The sequence below is a fragment of the Colossoma macropomum genome, unplaced genomic scaffold, assembly GCF_904425465.1.
Source record: "Colossoma macropomum unplaced genomic scaffold, Colossoma_macropomum, whole genome shotgun sequence".
Classification (NCBI taxonomy): domain Eukaryota; kingdom Metazoa; phylum Chordata; class Actinopteri; order Characiformes; family Serrasalmidae; genus Colossoma; species Colossoma macropomum.
In genome coordinates, this window is record NW_023494808.1 from 18804104 (window position 1) to 18817064 (window position 12961).

The following is a 12961-nucleotide window of genomic DNA, read 5'->3' on the forward strand; positions in this document are numbered from 1 at the left end:
CCTTTACTTTTACATGTACCTCATGCATCACTTGATAATGCAAATGCTGACTGTGTATATGTCTCCTGTGGTCTAACAGGGTCTTGCTCCCCTGCCAGCAGCAGTCCAGCATTCTACTGCAGAGTCAGCTCTCTCTCTCTCTCGCTCTCTCTCCCCCTCCCTTTCACTGCAACCCACCCTCGTTGCCCACCTATCCCCTGGGGAGTCAGGGGTGAAGGGCTCACAGGGGAGAAGGAGTCAGCATTCATATGGGCTCAAGTAGCAGCGGCATCTATGGCTAATTGCCATTCCCTCCACCCTCCTCTTCTTTTCTCCTCTTTTTCCTTCCACTCCTCTCTCGGACCCCTCCCCTCCCCCCACCTCCAGGCTCACTCACTCTCTCTCCCTCTCTCTACCTCGCTTGCGCTGCTTATTCAAAGCTGTTGTCAACCGCTGCTCCGCTCCAGCTCATCTTACCCCACACAGCTCGCTAGTGATGGAAGGAGGAGGGATGCTAGGCGTTAGCGTGCCGGCCGCAGGAAAGTCCAGCTTTGGACAGCAACTGCTGGGACCATCCCTGATTTTTGGTTGATTTGCTTCCGATCTGAATTAGCTCTCATCCTGGGAAAGTGGTCAAGTGCAGCCATGGAGAGTTAAGTCCAAATATTGGGATTTGGAATCACGCTAGCGATAAGGGATTGGGACCTCACCTGGATCTACAGAGGGCTTCATTATTAGTTTCTTGTCCGGACAGCTGTATGGATGTGTTCGGATTCTCGAAGATGGCTAAACTGTCAGGGTGAGTGTAAAGCCCTCTCTGCGTAATTTTTTTTTCTACCCACGGGTCAGAAGATGGACGGGAGATTTAAGCTTACTAAGCACATGTCCACTGTGGGGTCAGATGTGCGGGATGTTTGAGATTTCTCGAGGGATTAGGGAGCACGACCAGTGATTCATGACTAAGGCTGAGCTCGCGGGAGTGAGCCAGAAAAGTTCAGAGGTGGCACGGGTGAACCACGCGTGGTTTTGGGGGGGCTTTGGGAGAGGATGCTTGGGAATTTGACAGACAGGGATGGTGGAAAATGATAGTGGGAGCCAGAGCTGAGGTCAATGACATTGTGACCAGGAACAAAATATTGATGGCCATTGTTTGGGAATTTTTTGTCTGTATTTCATTATTTATTATTTTATGTTATTTTCTTTATCTTTATTTTAAAATCACAACATAACAAAACCTCATATCTCTGTTATTGAAGCAATGCAAGATGCAAAGACAGTCTTAATTTTAATGCACTTTTTAATGCACTAAAGTCCTTTTGGACCATTTCTGTTGGTCCATTTGACACAAAATGTAAATGAAATGTAAACACAGTTTGAAGGTCAATCTGTTTTTTCAAACTAAAAACTGAAATAAATGAGGTTTTGATATGACAATAATAAGCTGCTATCAAAACACAATATTCATTGAAAGCCTTTTAATTTTAAGCTGTTTCAAGCCTAAAATCCAGCAAGAATGGTTAGAAATACGACTTCTTTGCAAACCAGTTTTACCTGTTTTATGAGATTGGATCATTTCATTGAACACTTCAACAACTATTAAGTTGTAGTCACTAGTCAAGCGATCCGACATGGAAGATCATTACTTCTGTCCATAGCTAGCGCTGGTACGCAAATGCTAGTGTATAAAAAAATCATTTCACCCGAATGGCAGTCCCACAGCTCCACACGACCCTTAAAGTTGCACGATTTTCTTGATTTGAGGCCAGATAATCCTCCTAAGGGATTTGGCTCTGTGATCACCGCTGCACCCATGGCTTGCCTTGCTCGCTGGATGAGAGAGCGGCATGTTCTCCGCATGTCTATCAACAAGAGAGGGGAAGGGGGGAAGGGGTCGGTAGGGAAAAGAGAAAAGGAGAGAGAGAGAAAAAAGCCCACAATAACACATGAAATAAGGCTTGATATTAAAAGAAAAAAGATTGAGGGATTTTGAAATGCTCACGCATGGAGCTCAGCAGAGAATGTGTGGTGGGGGATGTGGATATTGGTTGCAGTGGTAGATGCTGCTCTATAGGATCTGTAGTAAGCTATGGCTTTGAATAAAAGACCTTTCAAAATAACAGAAAAGTAGGACTATTTTTTCTGAATTTCTCAATTTGGTGAGAGATTTGGATCATTGTTGACAGACTGATCTCAGCTGTGGTTATGACTATGGATTTGCAAATAGCTTCCATGATTCTCCTGTTGTTTTTTCAGGCAGTTATGGAGGACAGAGCAGTTTAATTTGAGTCATCAGCTTTAATTCTATTCAGGTAGACCAAGTCTAGAGTATTCTTTCAGTACTGCGACATGTTTTCAACTGTCAGAACAGCAACTATAACTATTTAAACTATGAGGCTGTTTTAAACTGTTTTGGCAGTTTTGAATTTAATTATATGCATTAAATGAAGCTTGTAACGTATCTTTACATATATTTTGCATTGTGTGGTGTTGTGCAAAAGTCAGAGACCAACCTTAATTTTGTTGATTTTCTAGTCAAAATGGCTAATTATTCATTTCCCAGGAGATGGTTTTGAGGAGATTAGATATAAGATAATGCATTTCCATAAGGAAGAGGACAGTCAATGGAAAATGAGAGTTTCCAAAACTGTTTCAAGAAACAGATAAAAGACGTAGAGAAAACGGGACTCCAACAACCATGCAAGACCTGGAGGACCACCAAAACCGCCACCATCAGATAAACAGTACTTAAGCTTTCATCTTTGAAAGAGAGGAGAAATTCAGTTTTACGGTGACTCTGGCATAAAGCTGCCAACATTTTCCAGTGACTGAAACCAGCTCGTATTTACAGCCAGCAACATATCTAGGACATGTAGAGTGATGCTTTTTCTCACAACATTGGTCCCACCTCTTGGAAGTCAAAACATTGGTTGATTCCACTGTCCCTTCCTAATTGTGTTAGTGCTTAATATGAAACATTAGGCCTTCAGTTCGACTCCTGAAGTCCTGAATGATGGAAGAGCTCTCTTGGTTGTATCTACATAGATGTCTGGTTAGACATTCTTCCTTTTGCGGTTTCAAGACTTTAATTCCAAATAAAACTTAACAAGAAATATAACTATTTCGACAGTATTTGCAGACAATGAACAGAATGATTCTTTGAAATGAAAATTGACTAAAAATTGAAGACACTTATTTTATAGTTCTCAAAAAGAAGGCCACTCTGATATATATATATGTATATAAATTTCATATATTTGTATTAATACAATCATTGAACCACTGCTTTTTGAAAATGACTGTTCTAAGCTAAAAGAATGTCCATTTTCTGCTTTTAAAAACTTACGCTGTACAACATTTTAAGGGATTTTAGGGATTTTAAACTGGAGCACTCAGTAAATGACATATATTGCAGTTAACCAAGGGGCAAATCATGGTCTCACAAGACCCCTGGTCATAAGCACTTTTGGACTACCCCCTCCCTCTACACTCTGACAAAAAAAATGACAAATAACTTTAATAAACAGTGTTTTTTTATGTGTGCTTTGAACAGTGCTGGAGGAAAATGTAATGTAGGCAAAATTATTCATTCTCAACAAATGTTGAAACAGCATATTATTTTCTGCACTTTTCAGTTTCTGCACATTTTTTGGCATTAGGGGGCTTTTAACTATTTTTTAATATAGTGTCAGGGTCTGGACTCCGGGGCTTTCATTTTATTTATTTACTCTTTACATATTCAGTGGCTGTTTATTCTTATATTTTTTTGCATCTGCCAGTGTTTGTCTATGGTGATTGCATGACTATGTACTTGATTATATGCCCATGTTAATAACGGGTGTGGCAGAAATGCCTGAGCTGATTAGGAATGATGTCTACATACTTTTGGTCATATAGTTTATGTATTACGCAGCACTACCCAGATTCAAACTGCCATAATGTGACAGTCCCTCAACAGTAAACAAGAAACCATTTCATCACAGGGATGATTTATATCCCTGTTTGGAGTCCCAGTGTTCTTTCAAGTTGTTTGTTTGTCTGTTTGTCTCTATTTGAGATTAAATCTGTTCAAACAGTCATTGTATTCTCAAGAGTGAAGTGTGGAAAAAAATGGTGGTTGCTTAACTTCTGGGAGGGAAATGAGTTTTGTTACGTCTGTAATATCTTTGATTGATCGCTGATGTTCAGCTTAGCCAACATGCTATATGAGAAAGTCCAATTTGCTATTGTTACCTCAATATTTTATGCATGACAACTTTAAATCTTTATTATTCTCTTCATTAGAAAAGAGAAGAGATGTCTAATATTGAAAAATGATATGTCCTCATTGTAATTCTGCCCTTTTTTCATTTTAGTGAAGAAAAGCTAATTGCCTTTCAGAGAGCTTGCCCTCTCTTGCTCTACCATGCTGATTAGGAAACCTCAGTGTTCTGTTTGGGCCTGCAACTCTGTTGAGGAATAACTCTACTGAATGTGCTAATGGAGCTAATAGTGAGTGGAAGCTAGTAGCCACCAACCGTCATGATGTCATTCACATAATGCTAAATTGTTTTTGTTTGCTTTTATTTATTGATAGCTATGTTAGCTTTATCTGACTGAGCTGCTGCTTTAAAGAGGTCTGAGACGAAGACGAGCGTTCCTCGAATTAGGCAATCAACCAGACTTCAGTGCAGGCGTAATCAGATTGAATCCACACTCATTTGATTCTCGGCCAGGCAAAATAGAAAACAGACCTCATACCTACAGGCGGTGGAGTCCACAGGTGCAGAGTGAACACTGCTGTTGAGTGTTTGACTGAGGCACTTGATCAAGATACATTGAAAGTTGCTTCAGGGGTGTTGCACTATTGGATTCCTCCCATCAATGAGGTGAAGTCTTGTAGTATTACAAGAGGACAAAGCCTTCTAGACATGCCAGCAGCTTTTTAAAGATTTTACTGCTGATTGTAAGATTTCATATAACTTTCAGTGCCTGATAGAGGTCTAAATGTATTAAATTTGCTTTTTTCTTGTCTGACTACTTTTACAGAGTTGGTACAGTTGGTATGGCATAGTGGATAACACCAGTGTCTTCTTCTGTGCAGACTGAGGTTTGATTCCCCACTTGTGCAAAAACACCACACTATAAAAATAAGTGTCTATGTGCTATAAATGTTAATGTACTTTTAAGATGATATGAGGCTAATCTGTGCAAACTGCAGTTCTAAATCATCACAGATTTGAATCAAATCATGTCAAAACATGAGATGATCTCACGAATGCTCTCGAATGGCACAGCCATCTGAAACCTTGGCCTTATTGTTGGGAGATCATGTTTGAACCCCAATAATGTCACAACCATCCATGTCCAGTAGCCCAAGAGAGCATAACTGGCCTTGCTTTCCCTGAGTGGGCAGGATAACCTTCCCTCCCCTCCCACCCCATCATTCAGTGCGGTGCTAACACAGGCATCTATTAACTGATATAACAGAATTGGCAGTTAGCATTCTCCTCCAAGCGTGTTGAACTGTCCATTGATACTGCATTAGCAGTAGTTTGTAAATGCAGTGGCACTTCATGTGTCTCGGAGGAAACACATGCTAGCCCTCACTCCCCCCAGCTTGGTAGCATCATGTGGTAGAGGGAGACCTTTGCGGTCTGTCATTTGTTAACATGTTCAAGCATTAAAGCAGTAATTGCACTCATGTCGAAACCACTTTTTGCCGCCATTCAGTGTCAGAAACCACATAGGCAGGTCTATTTGAGGTTTGAAGGAAGTGATTATTGAAATTATACATTTTCCCTGGTGCTTATTGGGTCAAATCTTCCTTTATTTGTACTTGTTAGCCTCTGAATTAAAGAAGAACAAAGACATTTGTTTCTGATGCTAAGGCTTCGTCAGCATAGTCATGTTTGATAAAGGACTTCTACTTGAGCACAGTATTTCAGCGGTCTTTGCACACATGCTGAATGGACTGTTTGCTGACCGTTCTATATGTGTGACTTATCAAGAGAGGCATTTTTTTCTCAGCCATCTGTCTCAAACCCAACCCCGACCCTGAAAGCAAGGATAAGGTCAAATGCTGGATCCAGCAGGAATGTTGGGCCAGAGGAGCTCTCAATCTCTCAAATCTCTCGACCTGATTGAAGCTTTCAGAGTCAAATGCCGCCACTGAATGTGTTTGTTAGGCTGCACACCATCTGGACTAATAACTGAAAGATAACAAGGTAAGGTGAAGGTACTACTCGCTCCACAAAGTAAATTAAAGAAGAATGAGTGCATTCGGCCCTTTTTCATCACTTGTCCTCATTCCCTTTTGTGTAGTTAATAATGGCCATTAAGAGATCTCTTCTGCTCTAGATGGTATCACTGGTCTAAACAGCTATGGCTTAAAGGGTGCTGCAGGCTAGCAAATAAAGGTCAGGGCAGATGGCATTGCATGCATGAATATGAGCTCAGGCACAGCTTGCCATGCCATGCTGATCTGGGGCCAGTTTTCAAAATTCTTTGTAAAGCTTTGGAAGTAGTAGAGTTATTACTGCTGTTTTCCTGCACTTTTTTTTTTAAATGTAATTACATAATGACATGCTTAATTACATAGTAATTATGTAGTAACAAAAGTATTGTGCAGTTCTGTATTAATAATTGCTGATTTGTAGCTTATAAGAAATTCTGCCAAACTTTCAGTCAATGATCACAAGTGGAAGAGAAGATATTTTATTATGATTTGAATCTGATGAAGTTATTGTTGTGGATATAGTTTTATGTTGCAGGGAATAAATATCCTGTAAGTTTCCTTTTAATTTCTTAACATGGAAACAAATGGCATAAAGTCAGAATTGATGACTCTAACCTGTTGATAGTGAATGTAAATCAGCAGTAAATCTAATTCATTGCATAAATCACTATGTAATTAAATATATATGTATACGATTACATTTCAAATAAATAGAAACATTGCAGAATTATCACGATGTCTAAGACGTAATGACTATTTCATATATTTCAACTACACTCGATCTTTATTAAGATGCACATTTATCAAAAGCATATTGTTGCTGTTGGAATGAAATGTTGTATTTCCTAAATAATAATTTTACTTGTAAAGGAAGTTAATGTAACAGTTTACATTACATACAGTTTTGTCCAAATAGTTATGGCTCATTCCATTTATCAGGAAATTTTAACACGATGCAAAGGGTAACTGGACTTTTTAAAAAGAAAAGAAAAAACAACACAAATGGAGAGACAACGATGATATTGATATATGAGATGTGCCTTACTGCAGGCGTCTATGCATCATATGTCTGTTCTGTCTCCTCTTCACTGTGAGTTTTTAAGCACTGGCAGCCACTCTTCATCCCTGTGTCTGGCCTCAATAGACAGATTTGAGGGTATATTTCTCTTTCACACATTGCTGAAGCTGTTTTTTTACTTTGTTAATTCATGTACCTGGTCATATTAAGCACAAATTATCAAATTTTACCCTTTAAAAGATAAAAATCCTGTTTTGATTTGACCTATCACTGAGCGAAAACTCTCAGCTAGCTCAAAGACCAACCCCTCCATACTGCGACTGATTTTCAAGTGAAAATACAGTGTGTTTCACTTGGAAATACGGTAAAAAATATTTTGTTCAAAAATCTTATGAACAAAATGTAACTGAAAACTGAAGCATGTTCATATTTATGTTTCACTTTTTTGAGTTCACCAGAGTGTTCTCTTAAGTGGTCATCCTTAAGTGGCCGTGACTTCTTGTGCCACTGGGATATAAATTTGAGGTGACACAAAGGCCAAATTCTCTAGTTGTGTCCAAAAATGCATGGCACCTCATGAAACGGTATGCCAAGAATAGTACATCATCATTAGCAATAGATTCATTAGTATAGTATACAGAGAATGATGTTATAGACAGGGTATTAGTCTTTCATCAACATGGAGAAAATTAGAGAATACACAAAAGAAATTAGAAAAAGGTGACCTATATCAGGCAATGGCTATAAAAATAGACTGAAAATGCTTTACATCCACTGTTGGGGCAATAATTAAGAGTTGTTTTGCACATTTTAGTGTACAGTTTCTATTTATTTGCTGAGGTTAACATATTGGGAAAAATAAAACATGAAATATAAGATGTGCCATAACTTTTGCACAGGCCATTTTTCCCACTGCGCTAAATTCAGCAAACAGTAATTGTCTTAAAATGTGCAGAAAATCAACAAATGTCTAATTTTATCACCCTTACAGAAACATCACATATAATTCAAATGTGAATTGTGCAAAAAACACGTTTACAAGTGATCACATTTTTTCACATGTGATAACATTCCTAACGAAGTGTGCAAAAACCAGTTCATGTGTTTATAAGTGATCATGTGATAACGTTTTTACAATGTGAAGCGTGCAAAAACCAATGCATGTGGTCTTTAATTGCAGATGTGCCTAAATTTTTGCCTTTTGCATTGACTGTACAGATCTGCAGTTTAAGGGGGTTGAAGGTTAGATTCCTCTCATATTTTCAATTTTAGAGCTTGTACCATTTTTGATAAGTGTGCCAATAATTATGGAGCTAACTGGTTTGAGTTGGTCTACATGAGAAAGATGCTTTTTCAGTTTTACCTGAACAGAACCAAGCACAGGGGGTGATTGTGTATAAATGGCCATTGGCATGCTCTGGTAAGAATGTGGTAGATTTTAGAACAATGCCAGGTGAGTAATGTGCTGACCTTGTAAATGCTTAAGAAAAGAAAATGTCAGCTCTTTTAGCTCTGGATAGTGGTCCCTCTATAAAGACCACAGTGATCCATAAATAGGTTTTCTTTCATCCACAGTAAAGATTTCCCCATGAAGAATCAGTTAGAGCAGATAGTCGTGTCTATGGCTGCTTTATAATTATGTATGGAGTATATATAGTTAGTATTAATTTCAAAGTACAGGAGGTCACATTCAGCAAGTGGATGGCCTCACATGACCCTGGGCTTTTAGAGAGCATTCTGAAAATGTTGTGACTGGAAGGCAGTGGCTGTGGTGTGCTCATTATTTCAGAGTTTAAAATAGATATTAATATGATTCCCAACAAAAGGGTAATTCACTGGGATGGTATGTGAGTATCTGTGATGTAATGTAGAAATGCCTTTTGTGCAACATAGCTAACTGTACAAGGTATTAAAGGATAACTCACATTTACATGTCTTACTAGTTTTGGTATATGGATTGTTCTACTGAGCTGGTTCAAAGTCAAAGTTAAAAACACATTGTGGACTATTAACTGATTTGGACTTTAGACAAAAATCCTTGTTGAAACTTAGGGGTGAGGGTTTGGGACAGACATCTGTCCCAAGAGTACCTATAAATTATGTTTTTTTAAATATATTTAGCTGTTTACTATCTCAGGTAATGCCTTTTTGTACTGTGGAACCTCAGTTTAAACAAGTAAGATGATCCATATAACATTTGCCTGATGGGAATTTGCAGTTGTGGTGCAAAAGTCTTGTCAAAGACGTCAAGGGAACGAAATGTCAACTCACATTAACAGATTCTCGACAAGTCCTGTGACCATAACAGTATGTTTTCTCATCCCATGGAGCGAAACAGGCAAAGGTCTGATTAACCCACATTTCCACTTGTCGCCACTTCAGGATTCGAGTTCTTTCTTAAGTTCTTCCATAAAAATTCACAAAAGTTGCAAATATGGTCAAGATCTGCTTTGGCATCTGGCGTGAGGTAGTCTCACAAGCCTAGCATCAGAGAATCTGGTGCATTTTCTCTCTTAACATGGCCAAGAACTGCCTACTTTGACAGGAAAGGACTGTGAGACCTGCAAACTAACCACCACAGACCACTATTTTAGCATAGAGAACATTTTCAAGCAAGGCTACAAGTGAAACATATTCGTACATTAGTAAACATGTGAGGGTACTGGGACAAAACCCCAGTAGTTGTAGTCAGTGTAACATGCAAAAGATTTCAGACTCTCCGTTTTCATTGGGGCAGAGCGCATGAGACTGAGAATAACCACTGTGGACCCAAATCACTTCACTAGAGAGTATATGAAGAGCTTTATTCCAAAATGCTGTCCATTCATTGGTAACAATTTTGAATGTAAAGAGTTTTTAAAAAGAATAACAATTGACATATCATATTTTCATTTCTTTAATAAAAGCAGCATTAATATCGATGTAGAATTGACATTGCTTGTATATGTAAAGCTCACTTCCAATGCAATATTTTAAATTTTTTTCATTTCCAGTCAGTCCATTGTTCTGAGAACAGAATATCCAGAAAACAAAGTCTGTGTCAAACACAGAAAAACAGCAACCCGAGTAATGCAGCTTAGAACTCTTTTGAGTTTTCTGTTTCTCTGTCTTTTAAGCATTTTCGAACTCCACTCTCTTAAAAGAGATGGTTCCTCAAGGGTTCTTTAGCAATAACAATGGTTCTATATAGAACCATTAACACTCAAAGAAGCATTTGCAGGATTAAAGGGTTCTTTGCATGGGAAAAGGGTTTTTTTAGATTGATGGAGAATGTGTCGTATGTGGTTGGCTTTCCTCTTCTTGTGCAAGTGGATTATATTGTATCTAATATCTCCAGAAATATCTCCTGAAAAATGAACAACTTGTTGTTAATGGCCAAGTTACATAACGAAGGTTGGTCGCTAACTTTTGAACAGTAGTTCACGTCCAAGCAAAAAAAATTAGTTTTAAGAGTGTATATAGATGTAAAGTTGTACTAGGAGCTCTTTTGTCTAAGCACCTATGGAGTCAGTGGTGTTTTCATAGCCTACAGTGTTGCAGTTTACACAAATATTAATGTCCACACTAGGGTTTAATGGAGCTGGCAGGCTTGCTATGACCGAGAGAGTTGGGGTCATTTGCAGGTATCCCATTAGGAGCCCAACGTTTCTTGTTTCTCCCAAAACCTATCTCAACATAATCACAAGGCCTGTATCACACTGATTTCAACTGAAACCATCTGCCAGAGCAGTAGTTCACAGACACCATTGGAAGGGATATTGAATTCACCCGCTGACTGCATATTGGATGGACTGGTTAGACACTATATATGTTTTCTAATCAATAGACTCAAGTCAAGTGTTGCAGCTGTGTTATCTGATGCCATCATGCTTTCATGCTAAGGCTTTCCACATCCGCTTCCTTTTGATTGATCACTCTCTACGACAGGTCTCTGTTTCTCACAGCAAAAACATTCTAGAGCCATTCTGGATTCTTTTCATATTCCGAATGTATTAAACAAATTGGTTTGTAACCAACTGTATGTACAACTGTGTATGCAGTTGATAATGGTAGCCTTGTTTTAACTTATCATGAAAAGATACACTCCCTCTTGGGCTTTTTATTCTCCACCTGTACTTAAATGACATTTATTGGCCTTTGGAAGCTGGTATGTCCATCCTTGCTGCCACTATAGACTGCAGGGGAGAAATTTAGCCTTGGTCATTTTCTCATGGAGACCCAGACACCAAAAAGCATGAGTGCAAAATATTTAGTCACAATTGTTACTATTGCAAATTTGTTGCTCTTCTGATTCAGATTCACTCTTACTGGTTCACTCTTAATGATTCACTCTTACTGATTCTTGATGTTAGCCTTGGTCCTCAGTCTTATGCTACCATTCAAAAATTTGGAATTCACTTGTCAAGAACTGCTATTCAGTGTAGATTGCAATGTTATAAGCTAGATATCAAGATGCAGACTGATGTTTTTTTACATTTTAAAGTATCTGGGGAACAATGACATTGACATCTCTCAGACTGTCCCTTACAGACATTACATACAGACTCACATACATACTACCACATTTATACACTTATACTAGCAGCCAGCTGAGATACTACAGCAATGGCCTAGCTATACCTTAGTGACCACTTGGGATAACAGAGCAATGGCCTAGCAACACCTTAGCAACAACTAGAAAACTACAGCAATGGCCTAGCAGCACTTTAGCAGCCATCTGGAATGACATAGTAATGGCCTAAGAATGGCTATTTGATCAGCGAGATTTGGTCGCCACTTTTTGCATATGAGGCATTCTGGATATTTTTTGTTGTAAGTTAATTCTGAATGCTGTGCAGTTTTCTGAATAATTATACAATCAGCTACGGCTCCATTCATTAATCATCAATTATCATCAATCATCAAAACTCAGCTTTTCAGCTTTCTACTAATTCTTTGAAACAGTACATACAATTGTAGAAGTATAGAATATTTGTATCATTATGGAATAATTTTGTACATCTACCTGCAGCTTTTGAGTGGTCCTTCCAAACTTTGAATGGTATTGTAATCAGACTGATGTTGCTGATTACTCTTACACTGATTTTGACTTAACATTGTGAGCCTTGTAATTAGTTCCTTAAGATTATCCATAACTTTATAAGCTGTGGTTTTGAAAATACATTACTGAAGTATTTCTGCAGCTCACTCTGGCTGACTGTTCAATTGGCATTTTTATGAAGGCCATTTTATCCATGCTAATCCCTGTAGCTAATGCTATTAGCCATGGTGTTCACTATCTGTCCATTCAGAAGCATGCAGTGTTGAGATGCAGATGCAGTTGGAACAAATAGGCTTAGATAAATAAATAAGAGGGCTGAAGTTGGACAGTAGATGAGACTCATTTGTTTAGCTCATTGTTGGTGTGGAGATGATTGATGAGTCAGTAATGCAGTGACAGAAAAAATGATGAAGTCAACAAAACATGATCGTTAATGTGTATTTAGGGGTGGGAGGTTGTTTGAATGTAATTCATTTTTAACCTGTTTACTTAATTGCTTATTGAAAGAAGGCATGTGTCAAAAGGAAATCACTATTCTTTTCAGTTTTAAGTTTTTTTTTTAAAATAAACGTGTGCAATGCCAGGGAGAATGTTGGGTGAAATAACATAAAGCAGCTGATATTGCATCTCAAATTGATAGAAATGGTTATTAATCTGAGCTATGTTGAAATATTAGTTACAGTATTCTGATGTTATCTTGAGTTACACA

General features: G+C 38.3%; 1 pseudogene; it reads left to right on the top strand.

Moving 5' to 3' along the window:
- The first annotated feature begins 519 nt into the window (after positions 1 to 519).
- The window catches only part of LOC118798400, a 77727-nt pseudogene continuing 65285 nt past the window's right edge, over positions 520 to 12961 (top strand).